Below are 15,411 nucleotides of genomic sequence, written 5' to 3'. Positions count from 1 at the left end.
TGTTCTACATGAGCTAGACAGGACTGCATGAATTCTGACATCATTTAGTATTTCTGCTGCTAATCGTGGTTTAGCCTTGACACAGAAAAATCTGGTATTAAGCAAAGGAAGATGTTGCATAAACGCAGTAAATCCTGCCTCTTTTCCTTTCAGTGGACTCAGAAATTCACACCAGGGCAGTCAGTTAGAATATGCGATTCACAGTACAGACTTTTTAAATGTTTTGAAATGGAAGAGGTCATTACAAATGCCTTTGCTAGCCTTTTGTCCAGGGTGAGATGCAAATACAGTAGTGAGCGATAAAGAAAAACATGTAAATGAATATGGATGTTTGCATGAACTATATTTCTTTGCCGTTGTGGAGAAAATTCTGCTCTTAGTTACATTTAAGCATCTACTATTGATTTCAGTGTACTTACGAGTGTGCAGCTGAGGACAGGATAAATCCATCCATCTACCTATATTGACTAATCAAACCACATTTTTTATTATGGATCCTATTTCCATATAGAAGTGAAGCAGGCCTTGATCTCAAGGACAGGCTGTGCAGCACCATCGCTGCAGCCCCATGACATGATGTGGTAAATGCTTCACTCTGGTGGGTGCTCATGCTGGGTACAAAGGGACCGAAGACTCATGCCTCTCTGCAAAATGCTGAGGGACAGACAGACACCAGCATTTAGAAGTTTGTTATTTTCTTTAAAAAAAAAGATATTTCATAAACAGTCTAGGCTCAAAAAGCTTTTGAAAACTCATAATCAATTTTGTCATTTGTGCTTTTCTTTCTTACTTGTAGGAAAAAATTAATCACTTTTCTCCCACCCTCTGATAAGGCCGGGCTTTTGCACTCTATTAACCCCAGGGGCTAAAAGATAGACTGTTTTCTAACAGGTGAATTAGTGCTAGATAGCATTACCACAAATGCCAAGTCATTAAACATGTAATTGGATTTTTTTTTTTTTTTTGCTATCTTAACTTTTCTACATTATAAAGGATCTTTACAAATTAATGACAGAATATGAAGCTGCCCTAAGAGCTATTTGCCCATTAAAAATAGGCATGAAAAACTCCCATCACCATCACATGAAGAACTATCCCACCAATTTCCAATTACTTCTGCCACTGACAGTTCACTGGACTGTTAAGTTATATTCTGCACCACGCTGCTTAATGTGGCTAAGTCAGGCAGGTATTTGCGACTTTTCTTTTTTTCTTTCTTCTTCTTATTTCTCATTTTTTTCTTCCCTGATTGTGAAGCAATTAAGCTATGTCACTAATGAAAAAGCAGAATTTTAGTACTATAAAGGCACAGTTAATTTAAAGATGAATCCCTGGCAATAACTAAATAAATCCTCATAGCACCCTGGCCTGAAAATATTTCTGGAAGTTTATTCAGGACCTCAAATAAAAGCCTTTCCTATGTCACTCACAGATATTCTGAGGCAAGAAGCCTTAGGGAAAAAAGCTAAAGAACTTACATCTGTGTTGGATAATGACAATGATAATATTAGTGATAATGGTAATAAGAGGGAGAAGGATTCGCTGTGGATTTTTTTTTTCTTCCATTTGATGAAAACCTTAAATTGAAAATCTGAGGAAAAGATTGACAAATATGATCACTTATGTCAAGAACTGAAAACAAAAAAAGTCTAAGGTTTTAGAAGAGTGAGCAAAATACCACAAATTCAGAGTGCTTTGAAGCTCAGTGATGGGGAAATCTAAGTGGCAGTGTGTACTAGCTTTATTATTAGATGACAGAGCCTTTAAACAAAGTTGTTAATAGTATCACTGGAAAATGAATAAGGCAATGAAGCATCCTAAGTTCATGGATGCTCCTGAATTAGAGCTATGGGTGTGTTGTGTTCTGTGTTTCTTGTGCGGTTTTCCTTCTTACATAAACCTCCTTGAGCTGCTGGTGATGTGTCTAGTGACATGATTTAAGTGGCAATATTTATTTAATAAAAAGTAACCCATCTCAGCATAGACAAGGGTGAGATAACTAAGACTTAAATGAACTTTATCAAAACATTGGGTCAGATGTGGATCTTTCCTTCAGGTTGCTTACAGGATCCCTTTGAATTAGATCTGTGATATCATTCATAAGCTTTGGGGGAATTTTAACCTAGCCATTGCTGGTTTTAATTGAGAGACCATCAGTTGTTACTGAGAAAGAGAAAAGAGCTGGGTTTTCTAGAAGTTGTGTGGTGTTTGTGATTGAAGTGATGCAACTAAAAGAAAGATGAGTACAAAAGAATTGTAACGGGAAAGTGGAGGCACTAATGGCCACAAAAAGGCAAATCCAAAATAGAGTGGGTACAGAGAAGGACTATTAAAATGAACAGTCAAATGGAGAACATAGTTTCTGTAGAGAGATTAAAACAGACTGGGCTCTTAAATGAAACATGGAAAGTGTTACAATTTGTTATTACTATTTAATTAGAAACATGATGGAAATCCCTGGAAGGAGGAAAATTTAAACACTGAAAAATGCAGATAGATACAGCTGTCCTCTGGATGAAGGGCACTGGAGACATCCATGTGCCACTTTGAAGCATCCTCTTTGAACATCACTATGCGGACTGTTTCAAAAAGATGGACCCAATTTGCAATCAGTGTGTCTCTGCAACCACGAACCGCCCATGAATGAAACTCTCACCACTTGAAAGGGTGGGACATAGAGTTTCAAATTATTCCTGCTGAATGCCTCTCCCAGTGCACAAACAAGCCCTGGCCTCATAAGATAATGTGAAATATACTGTTTTGAAATTGAGTCCATCTTTTTGAAACACCCTGTATATTCTGAAGCATCTCCTTATTGCATGTAATCCACACATATATAATACTTCAGTGTGTCCTGGTAAGTGTCTTCTTTAGAAGTTTGAACTCCAATGAGTCTCTCAAGCAGATTAATGCTGGGATATTGCTGGATGTGGTGGTGTTTGTACTGAACACAGCAACTCATTCCATGTGGGCCAAAAAGCGAATTTACGGGCCTGATGCTTTTCACTGGAACTGCTACATCTGCTACCTGTTTCATTTGCCAGACTTTTCCTTTCTCCATCTTCAGCTCTCACTGAAGTCCACTTTGATATTTTCAAAATTTACCTTGGCTCTCTGATTCTCAGGATGTGGCTTGGCTTACCCAACTGAACAGAAAAAAATAACCAACACATTAATATGGTAAATTGCATTTTCTCCTCTCATTGCCTTTCCTTTCCTTACATCTTGTTCTGACTCCTTTGGTTTCTAAGATCTAAAGGCAGACGTTTCAGATCAGATATTCCTTCATTTTTTAGCCTTGAACTTGTTTACACTGGTGTGATTATAAGATGGAACATATTGCTAAACCAAGGGGACATGATTTAGCACTCCTTTTCAGTGTTTGTAATGTTTTACCAAGGCCAATAATTTCAAAGATGGAGTGAAGAATTACTGTTTTAAATGCTATGTTCGGTTCAAGCACCCCATTGCTGCCCAACAGGGCTATATACAAATAGTGTAATTTAATAATGAGCAGAAAAACTCCTACTTCAACCTGTAAATTAATAGTCGAAATTCATTCATGTGCAGAACTGGGCCAGTTCACATCTGGCATCACATCAGGGCTGATGTGAAGTTCAGGCGGGCCAGAGGCTTTGAGCTGGGTTTTTGAGCAAGACTGTTTTCACTCTGCAATGAGCAAGTGCAGTCATATGTTTCAATAAGGGACTTATCCATTTGCATGTGAAAATTTTACTGGTAATTTTACACCTTGAAAACAAATCAGGGTTTCACAGTTTGAAAGCAGAAACCAAACGGCTATAAACCGTCAGATTGACTGTGATCTCAGAACTGAATAGGTCTATTTGTTCTAACAAACAGTTAGGCCATTAAATTGCAAAGCCTTGCAGTGTTTGTCCAGGTAAATAAGGACACATCCAAATTGATTATCTGTTGTTCGAGGTAATGATACGTAATAAACTATTCACTCTGGGTAACATAACAGAAATGTGCTTTAGCGTGCAGGTGTGCAATATCTTCCAGTGTAAGAGCAGCATCTCCCCACTAGTTTAGCTTAAGTCCAGGACTCCATCACACCCTCTGGGCCCCCACCCATGCAGTCTAAACTAATATGTACATTTTCTTTTGCTCAGTAACCTTGTGTGATGTTGCTGCTTTTGCTGACAGGGATTCCTCAAAAATATGCATGTGGGTATGCCTGCAGCTTGCAGAAGAAGATTCCAGGGATGTTAAAGCTGATCCTTTCAGTGTCGTTATACTCATTTCAAAAGAGAATATCTGTCATCACAGACGTCAGATCCACTAGCTGCCCAGCAATAAATCTTGTGCTCATGTCAAAATGTCTCCGGCAGAATTTCTAGGATGAAACCTCACAGCTCAACATTAGGCAGAGATTTTTGATTTATGGTATAAGCAGCATGAGCAGTATTCTAACAGGAAAAGGGCTAATCTCTAAATTTTGTCAAATGGGAAGTAGGTAAATGATTCTTGCTTTTCTCAGGAACTTAACTGAGTTTTTAAAAGTGTCGTATATGAATTCCTCCCATGCACATGTTGTCAGTGTCTCCAGAGTCAGACTATGACTACGTGTAGATCTGTCTGGAAATCTCAAGTGTGGGAGAGAGGGAATGAGCAGCTGGGTCCAAGAACCAGGGACAGAAACATTTTCCAGCAGCAGCAGGACCTTCTTTATGGGAACCTGCTCCATCACTTGTGACAAACACCAAATTGAATGTTTGTGGGGACAAACTCTGGGAGGGTAATAACCCATGCTGCGGCAGTGTGAGAATGATAAATGTTTTATTGTCTTTATTTTTCTCACATCACTTGCCAGTTAGACTTACAAGGTGAAATTAGCCACCTTCCGAGTTGTCTTGCCAAAATTCTACCTGACTAAAATGTTAAGTGGGATGTCGTGCACAGGTAAAACACTTTAATTTAGACACCTAGGGATGTTTATGCCCAGGCTGATGTTTAAGCTGTCATTAGAGCTGGTGAAGAGCTTGTCAGTGGAGCTATTGGAGTAGTTCTAGTGTTGGGTGAGCAGCATCGTCCCTCGGCTCCACCGGCTGCACTGACAGGTCCCCCTGCATGTAAGGAAAGCCCAGTCATAAGGGACTCAACTCAGACTCCCTGATTTCAGGTGCTTTGAGCTGTTGTTAATATCCTCCAGCCCTGGGCTGCCAGACAGGGAGACGGCAGATCTCCTGCAGGATGTTTCATGCTTGGGACAGCTTGACCAATGCTGGGGGTTGAGAGCAAGGGACCGAATCATGGTCCAGGGACATCACCTAACCTACATCAGTGAGCTCCTTCTGTAATCAGGGGAGAAGACAGGTGCCTTAAGGAGCATTTTCATTTGATCTATCACAAATGCCTATTTTAGAATGATACAAGCTCTAATTTGTCTCCAATGATTATTTAAAGGTGACTGCCTATGATTTACACACCTAGCTTTTGGGCCCTTAAGGTAGAAAAGAATCACACAGATTTGCTGGAAAGGAGGAGGTCACCTCTACCCTCTTCATGGTGTAACTCTGCTGATATCAGGAGAGTAACACTGTGGGCACATTTAACCAATGTCCACTGAAACAGAAAGCAAGATAACTAATCAAACAAGAGAACCAGGCGTTATCTCTCAGTGATCATATAACAGATGGCAGACAATATGGAACGGGGAACACACAAAGAGAGATATTAATTTAAGACAGGCAGATAGATGGAGCAATACTTTCAACAGTAACAAATGGCTCAAATTGAAGGCGAATTCTCAAATGCATATTCAGAGACCTGTGGGTTCAACTCTTAATGAAAAAATCTTTTTCTTTGTTGTTTTGAAAAATATAAGGAAAAGAAGGATCACACAGTGACATTTATTTTCTATTTGTAAAGAAAGACAGGCACAGATACACTTTTATTGAGCCCTTTTTTCTCTGAAGTTCCTAAATATTGCAGTGGTTCTGGTGGAACTGAGACACGGTAAGTAAGAAGACATGAAGATTTTATTTTATTTTTTTAAAAAGGAAGAATAATAAATGGAAGAGTGTTTCTTCTTATTTCATTTCAGAAAATGGTAAGACTAGTTCATCTCTAAAAGATACAGAAATCTGAATCAGAAGATCCTGCAACAGGGACGCAAATATGTTTCTAACCACTAGATGGTACTTAAAGCACAGGGTTGAAATGAACTGCTTTACTGTGAGACGTATAGTAAAGGTACCTGTGTCAGAGGCTTAGCGAAGTCGAACTTGGTTTTATTTTCCCCATATCCAGAAAAAAGAAAAAAAAAAAAAGAAAAAGAAAAAAAAAGAAAAAAAAAGAAGAAAAAAAGACTAAATCTACTCAGTGCTTTTTGACTTCAAAAGAAAAATGGACATGGCAAAAAGATTCCTGATTAGATTGGTACAAAAAGATGATGTATTCTTTCTGGATGAATCAGGAGATATGAGGTTCTGTCACTCTTTAGAGATAGACCTGAAATACTAAGCTTAAATTTACAGCCTCTTGAATGAGCCACAGGACTGTTTACTCATAGAGTAGAATTGGGTGCAGTTCTTCTGTGTGATCAGTTACTTTATCACCTTGATCAGTTCTAAGATCCAATAACTCTTTCTTTTATTATGTCCTACTACAGTAGATCCTTTATCAACCTTATTTGAATTTAATCACACTTCTGGGGCAGGAATCCTCTCCCCATCTCTCTCTTTCACATGTGTGTAAATACATACCCGCACACCCATAAACACCTGTGTGTTACTTTTTTGACCTTTTGCAGTTTTTATATTTCCTGTGGGAAAGGCTGGAAGAGATTAGGGAGCAGAATCCAGAGGAAAGATGGCTCAATTGCAGCTGCTCCATTTTTCCAGCTCCAGTTCCCAGAAAGGACAGTCTATTTCCAAAGGTGACTAGGGGAGAGATTTCCATTTGTAGGAATGATATCACAGTCAATACTTGGAAGTTTGAAAAAGCACTTTGGCTACAGATTTCAGACTTTCAGTCCGACTTTGAATCCTCATGAGTCAAAACTGTTATTCACCTCATGCTGGGTCACTTCTCCGAATTCATCCCAGGCTCAACTGTTTAATCTGGTGCTTTGTTTTGGGCTCACTTCCCACATAAACTTTTACAGTAAGGAGTGGCACTGAAGAGCCCAGGGAGATTTCCCAGGAAATGCTGAATAACAAATATCTCCCGGTAGTTCCTCCCATTCAACACACTGCTGAGCAACTGGGAGCATTTCTTCCTGACCTCTTCTGCCAACCAAGTGTCCCCAGAGGTATGCGGATCAATACTGTTGCTTAATGTGCATAAAAAGGTTAGTCTGATTATTATTCCTTAAAAAAAAATGCCACTAGATCTTTTCTAAAAGTATCTCAAATGATTTGTCTCTGAGGTATTCTGTGCCATTGAGCTCTAAAACCTCCAAATGTTTCTTTGGTGTCTCTGATTATGCAACAACAACAACAACAAAAAAGGATCAAAGGATCTTGCTATGTCTTTATGCAAACAACCATGAATTATATTAAGGTTGGAAAGGTGCATCTAAAATGTTATGAAGTGATAGATCACCCAGAGAGTTAACAGAAAGTGACTTTGTTACCAAGACTTAACTGTTCTTTAAAAACTGTGTCTCTGGCTGCTTCTTCTTATTTCTTTGCTTGTCTGTGACAAGACCAGTAGTTTTGGGCCTGACCCGAAGCTCTTTGAGCACAGGACAAGTTCTCCCTCAGAAAAAAACCCATTTATTAGATTCATGCAGCGCACGTGAGCAGGAACTGTTTTTTTTCACAAAAGCAAAGTTTTATGGATGACTGTAGCATTGGTCTCATCACTGAGATTTGCTCTTGCTTTAGGGCTTTGCACCAAAGGACTTGGATTTGGTAATGAATCATGTGCAAAACCTTTGAATCTGATGTTTACTATGCGGTTCCTGAGTTTGACCAGCTGCTGGCTGGGAGGCGCTTATCTTCTAGAATCGAGATTGTTCAGAGTTAACCTGGGCAGTTGTTGTTTTGCAATGTGGTGTTTTATAAAGATGCGTTACAGCATCTTCAGAAATCACACACTCGTTGTACCTATTGACCAGTTGTGTCCTATGACAGCAAGAAGGTTAAGGTTTAGGACCTGATGTAAGCGTGCCTGAAAACACTTTTATCTTTCTTCTAGTTGCTAACTTCTATTTCATTAGTTCTAACTTGCCTCTGAGTCCTTGAAATCCTTTCCAAAATTCTCCTGAACTTTATTGCCCTTAGCTCAGCCATGAAATGATTTGCCATTTCTTCTTCTCAGCCCAAATCCTATCTGTTCCTGTCTGTCTCTTGCTCCATCTGTCTGTCTGATCTGCTGCTTCACAGTCTGGAAGGGAATACCTTTTGGTTTGTTTCATATATATCTTGTAAGCACTGCAGAGCCTTATTTGAAGGGGCCAAACTCATCTGTGGTGGTGAAACTTCAATGATTTCAAGGTGGTTATGCACAGGATGAATTTGATCTTTGCTTGGGACCACTCCAGATACAAAATGTGTATCTGTACATGTGAACAACCAGAGATGGGGAAGAGAATCAAATGTAAAGCTTTGCAGAGATTGTTCTAGGACAGTAGTAATTCATACACTCATTGCTGTGCTGCACAGAATACGCTAAAGGAGAGGAAGAAAAATGAAGGAACATGCAATTCTGCCCACTTCAGCAGTTAAGCTTTTGTTAGTATACTCTTAAGCAATTACAAAGCTGCCAGGACTGTATTTAATTTAACATATAAATACCTGTACAAAAATAAAACCACATCAACACTTACATCATGCCTACAAAGTGTTATTGTTCAGTTTATTTTTTACAGATGGACATTTTGTCAGGGAGAAACTTGCCAAGTGCTGTGAGAGGGAGAGGGAGAAGGATAGAGAAAGAGGTGGAGGGATGTAGTGAAAAGAAATGTTGATGCTACAGGAGAAATGGCAGCTCTTGTATTTCAGAGAGGCAAACACACTACAGTGCACAAGTGATAAGAAGTGTGACTTGAGTTCCCTACTTAAAGCTTCACTGAAATTGCCCAGTACTTACAGAAAAACAGATGAGAGAATAATTAGTGATGGTGCACATCATTCATCATCCATGGTCTTGAACTTCCTGTAGCTGATTTGAATGACCATACGATTTTTAGTAGTAGACTAAATATTTGCAAGAGAAAGGTGGGGGAAACAGGCCTGAGTGAGAAAGAAAAAGTCTCATTTGCCTAGGATACTGAATCTTTAATCCTCGAAAGACAAAAAGCATGGCTGCAGAGGTTCAGGTGAGGGGAAATAGAACCAACCAGCACATATGGCTCTGCTGCTCTTTCTGAGACAAGTTTTGCACACCAAGAAGCACTAGACTGCACAGGCAGACCCAGGAAGCTCTGGGGCTGCTTTTACTCCCAATGGATGGAGTGTTCAGTTTTCCACGATTTCGAGAGCACACTAAGGCTTTTCCTGCTGGCCAGGCATGTTCCTGAAGGGACACATCCTCCTGGGGTCTTGTGGGCTGCTGAATCCTACCTAGTGGAAAAGCTGGCACCAGGTTTAATCCTAGGCCTTTCTGGCACTAGTGAGACTAGTTAAAAACTTATCTATAGTCAATGTTTTAAGCTGCAACTAACGTCAGGCAGGATAACTCAAAGGCAAACTGATACAGTATGTCGTTTCTTTCTTCTTGGTTAAATTCTCTCAGAAATAGGAATATGTCCACACTGAGCAATATTTTCTGAAATGTAAGTGTGCTACATAGAGGCAGCCAAGTCATGTTTCCTCCTCAGCAAAGTAATGTACCTGTCCACTCTGCAAAATTATGTTTTTGATGGCACTCAAATCCGTAAGGTGCTGTCTGGAAATCCCGTGTCCTGCCTGCCTCAGCATCTGCTCAACTGTGACGCTGTTGTGGTGGTTTTGTTCTGCCCTAGGAGGGGGACCAAGTCCATCACTAAAACTCATTGTTCACATCCTCCAGAGCTGCACCTGCAGGTGCCGCGAACCTGTGATGATTCCCAGGCTTAGTCCTTAGCTTCAGCAAGGAAGATATTTTGGTCCAAATGCTGGAATCTGGTTGCTATTACAAAGGAAGATAATTACCTCAAATGAATATGGCCTTTATGTGAGGCTTTCTCATCACTTTACATGTGCTTTGTGTCCCTTCAGGACCTACAAGATTGTGAATCTACAAAGAGAGGGGTTTTTGTTTTAAAGCAGGGGAAAAGGTCTGCATTGTTACCTGCAGACGTGCCTTTCTCAGTCCGCAGAATGGGAAATAAAAAGAGTGGTTAAGACTAAATAACAGCTGGGCTTTTATTTCTCTCCCTGAAAGCTGTGGCTATAGTTTTCAGTAAGGCTAAAAGAATTAAGTATCCTTTTCTTTTTCAAGTGAAAAGTCCAAATCTCTGGCCTAAGCCTCAAATGTAAATGTTTTGCTTGCTATATTTTAGCCTTGGAACTGATCATGTGTTGGCTTTATCCGTGCTCCTTTATTAGCTGAACCATCCCATATTATTCTTTATCCTGGTAACAGGCTCTACAATAATTTTACAAAGAGAAAATCTCAGGAACATCCATAAGCTCTTGCACAGAAGCACTGATGAGGAAACAACCAGGCATTGGGTGCACTTTTCTGTATTTTCCTCAGACTATCTCAGGTGGTGCCTGCAAAATGAAAATGCTTCACTGATTAGTACTTGTGAATGGTAGGTGAAAGAAGCTCTCATTTCAGGTACAAATCCAACCTCTTCCCCTGTGGTTTGAGGGAGAGGATTATTTCCCTTTGCCGTGCACTTTTCGTACCTCCACCCACCCCCCATCTTCAGGATCTGTATCCGAACCCTCCATCTGAACCAAAAAGCTATATCTGTCCCTTAGTAAAACATCTTTTATTTGCCAACTTGTTTTTCCCACAGACTCCCGCTCCCTTTTGTGTTTGCGCTAATGTTCCAAATGTCTACACTGCGTAGCCGATGATTATTTGTGAGACAGAGTGAGTTAATGCAGATTTGCAAGCTGTTCCCATTTGTTAAATGTCAGAAAAACACATGCAAGTCACTGGCTTTAGCACTTAGCTGCCAGCTGGCTCTTCTGAAAGGAGGGGACAAATGACAGTCTATCAAACAGCATGCTTTCAAAGAAAGAGGAGACCTGTTCCAGAACTGCAGCTTCAGAGCCTCTTTTAACAACATAAGCAAAACTAGGAGCCAACCTCATTTTTCCCCCCTGGCTGTAATGAACACATAGCTTAGCTACAGCGTTCTCCCACCCCCAGTAAAAACAAACTGGAATTACAAAGCTTATGAAGAAAACAAGTGTCTTTTTGTTGCTGTTGTTCTTTCTCTCTTTTTTTTTTTTCATTTTTTATTTCAATTTTTAAAAAAAAATCTTTTTGGCTCAAAAGTAAGACCAAAAATGTCAAAAGGGAAAGGACTGGGGTTCTGAAATCAGGCTCAAATCTCAGAAGAAGATTGCTGGAAATTGTGCCAAATGGAAGTGTTTATCCATGGGTAAGTGCCCAGTGTAGATTAACATATTTTAATTATGGTCTCCGGGTTTGCTGCACTCCCTGAAGAATACACGGTTTAGGCCTCACTTGTAAGCCAAAGTTGTCAAGGGGGGGATTTTTTATTTTCGGTCCTGCATGCCGATGGGGAGCTCTGTCCTCACAGTGCCCAGAGAGCTGGGACGTACCTCTCTCCTCGAGCAGATGCTGCAGGACTTGTGCTGGTGACGGTTTCTTTATGCCACCCGACATGCTCCAACCCTGACCTGGAGGCCACTGCTCCTTTGCCACGGCTGCCAGCGTGGAGGTCCGGGTGTAGCTCTGCTTTCCCGGGTGATGTCCACCAGGACCTCCAACATCACCCGCTCATTAGGATGTCTCTGAACAGCTGTCATGTGGTGCTGACTTTTTGTCACGGCTGACAGCGGTGAGATTAAAGCAGGTAGCCGGAGGCTGAAAAACTCTGTGTTTTGTTACAAAGCCCTGAGTCATCTAGTCCCCTGTTATAAATATTAGGTGTCAGATTTGGATTCACACTGAGTCACTCGTAGCCTTGGGTAGATCCCATTGCACAAATGGTCCAATTTATTGCAGCAGGACTATTTGTATACACAATTGCCGTCATCGTCAAGATGTCAAAATCTGGTCCCGTATGTTTAATGCTTCATAATTAACAAGCTGTATTGCTCTAATGAACATCTTCCAATTATACAGTAAGATTTTGAAATAAGTATTCAGTTCCCAAAGTTTTCTCTCATTTGTACTCAGTATCAGTTAGGACAGGGCTTTGGGAAAGAGTGCTGTGGCAGGCAAGAAACATCTTTTCTGCCTGCCTTTATCTTTGTCTAAGCTGAACATCCAGGCTTCTTCTTATAGATGAAAGAAGAAACTATGAAAAAAGTAATTCATGCTGCAGAGCTTAAAGACGAGGGAGTCCCTTCTGCTTACCTGGGCCACTGGAGGGAGCCCGGGTGGCTCCAGGTGGCTCTAGGTTCCGTGCTACACAATGAAACAGAAAAGACACGGTGAAATTAAACCTTTTCTAATTGCAAACACTGCCTGCAAAGCTCATTGCTCTGCAGCTCACGATGTATCTCAGGAGCAGTCGTAAAGAAGGACTTCGGTGCCAAAATTATTCTCAAACTGTCATCCAAACCACATGCCTTTCAACTGCTTAATCCATGAGAATCATAAACTCTCTGGGTGTCCATGCTTTTGCCCTGGAATCATACCCTTGGCACCCTTAAATTTGAGTAGTGGTTCAGTTAATTCCTGCCTAAATCCCAGTGAGGTACAGGGATTATGCTAAATTAAGCCTCTGAAAATGAGAGGTAAAACTTGAACCATCCCTGACATATTCAAGTCCAGCACGAGGCCTTGCTTCAATCAAGGTTCCTTTCACAGATAAAACTGGTCTAGCTGTTTAACCAAAAAGTGAGATATCCCTGGTTCCAGGCTGTCCTCATTCAGATGGATATGAAATAAGAGACTGCAATGGCTCTAAACCTCTCACTATCGTCTCAAATTCCGGAGTTTGAGACTGTCTGGGGAAAAGGACTATTAAAGTTATTGTTCTGCAGCTGGAGGTATCTAAGCCCATTTTGAATTTTGAGTGCTTAGGGTCTTCAGAGCGATGTCCACAGAGGCATTCAGAGATATTTAGGTACCCAACTGCTATTTGTCTGAGTGCCTTCATCAAGGGAGACTTCAGTCATCTTGGATGTAAAGAGCATCCATAAATAAAAGCACCAAGCAATATCAGCCTGTAGAGAGAGAAGACAGTAATTACCAGAAAATTTCTTCCACATTGGATTCTTGTTATATTTCCTTTTGCACAATAAACTGTTCCATGAAATTGTGCTTGAGATCATCCAACTGAAAAGAAAGGCTCCCCTGTCCATCTGCCTGGCAGGCCTGTCCAAAGGTACCTCCTTTTCTCGTTCCCTTCCTCGGATCTGGCTGGTGAAGCCTATCAAATGGAATGTTACGACATAGTAACCTCTTCCAACCTTAAAAGTCTGACTCCAAATACTGAGATCACTGAATTTGTTGCAGTTTAGCATATGACGCTCCCGCATTTTTTAGCGACTCGAGAATGTTTCTAGGGAATCACTATGGATCAATATCCCAGGTCCAACCAGTAGAGAGACTGAACATGTATTCCCAGTAGGCATACACACACAAACACACATATACAGCATATATATTTATATATAGATGTATTCAGATCTGCACAGATCACAGACTTACAGAGCACTTGCACAAACATAACCAGCACCAGCAGCCTCATTGTGTCCCCTTCTGGCTGATTGGAACGTGAGTCTGTCAGTGCAAAATGTACAGATATGTATAACATATGGATCCCCCAGTAGCTGTTCTCAGACAGTCTGCCCTATAGCTTCCCATTGATCCCGATCTCTCCCATGTTGCTGGAAACTGGATATAAGAGGTCCTGAGGAAAAAACCACACTCCTGGGGTGGTACGGAGGTACAAAACCCATGCACACACCATCACACAAACACACACACACACACAGAATGGATCCAGACAAGAGCACTGACAAGCTCTGTTTACACACAGCTGGCCATTTCATTCTCTCTTTCCCCTCAGTTTTCCCATGTTCAGTTCTCCCACCCCACCTTGATGCTTCCCTTTACCACCTTTGTTTTCCTCCCCTAACGATCCCATAGTAAGTCCCATTCAATCCCAGAATGTTTTTCCTGTGCACCCCATATTGAGTCCCTGGGTGGTGACCCTTCTCTGTCCCTAAGGTGCTCCAGAGAGCATCATGGTGGAGTGATGCTCTCCTGGAGCAGCCCTGGAGGGGACCACGGCAGGGACACATTTCTTCCCTCAGGTTATTTGAGTCATCCCATTCATGTTGTTATGCTCTGTGCTCCTCTGTTTGTGTGAAGATGGGCCTATTATCTCACAGCCTGGCAAATACCTGCTTTCCGTGAGATTTTTTTGTTGCCTGAGTAGATCTTTCTCTGTCTCCGACTTGTATAAGCTCTGTCATACTCATTACATGAAGAGCACTGGGGTGAGTTATCCCTTTCTCTTCATTTTCTTGAAGAATGTCAGGCTCAGACTTAAGCAGTAAAAGCCAGTAACAGCAGAGATGTGATTCATGTCGGAAGAATGTGAGATGAGACTGGTCTAGTAAATAGAGTAGGGAGTATCTGGAAAGACTCTGGGAGTTGGTCATCAGTTCATGGACTTTTAACCATGTGAAAGTCAGCATCCCCACTTGGTGAAAGGTGATATCAGTGCTATATTTCTCTTGGGGCATCACAGCCTCCAAGTAATGCTTGCAAAATAGTTCAACAGTTAAGAGTGTCAGACACGCACAATGGGATCTAATTTTTAAGTGCATACAAGACTCAGATTTTCAAGGATGCTTAGGTTAAAGATCAGCAGATGTGAAGGAAGATTTTAAAAAGTTTTTATGTATTTCTTTCCCATAACTTCAGCAGGAGATAAGCATGTTTTCTTAACTACAGTTACCACTTATTAGTATCTGTAAGTATCTAGATGTCTCTGAAAACTTCCCTGAGAACTTCTAGGTAGAAAGTTCTTCATTTAATAAGCGTTACAAATAAAAAAAAATCTACCAGAATGTTTAGGCATTATACTGTTGGTATCATAACTCAATGGTTACCCTTTTTCCTCGGGAATGATGTGTCACATAATTATTGGACGAGATGGATTTTTAGAAATTAACAAGGACACACTAAACATGATGTAAGTCTTGACAAGAGACAAAAGCAAAAGCTATACTTTGATTTTACAATCATCCTGAACCCTGTTTAATCAGCACGGCAGATACACTTTAAAAGTGTACAGTGGTAAAGCAGGGTTTACAAATGGTGCATTATTTTCTTATTTTACTACAATGGTTA

The sequence above is a fragment of the Patagioenas fasciata genome, chromosome Z (genome assembly GCF_037038585.1).
Source record: "Patagioenas fasciata isolate bPatFas1 chromosome Z, bPatFas1.hap1, whole genome shotgun sequence".
In the NCBI taxonomy this organism is placed as follows: Eukaryota; Metazoa; Chordata; class Aves; order Columbiformes; family Columbidae; genus Patagioenas; species Patagioenas fasciata.
Note: the sequence above shows the minus strand (reverse complement) of the source record.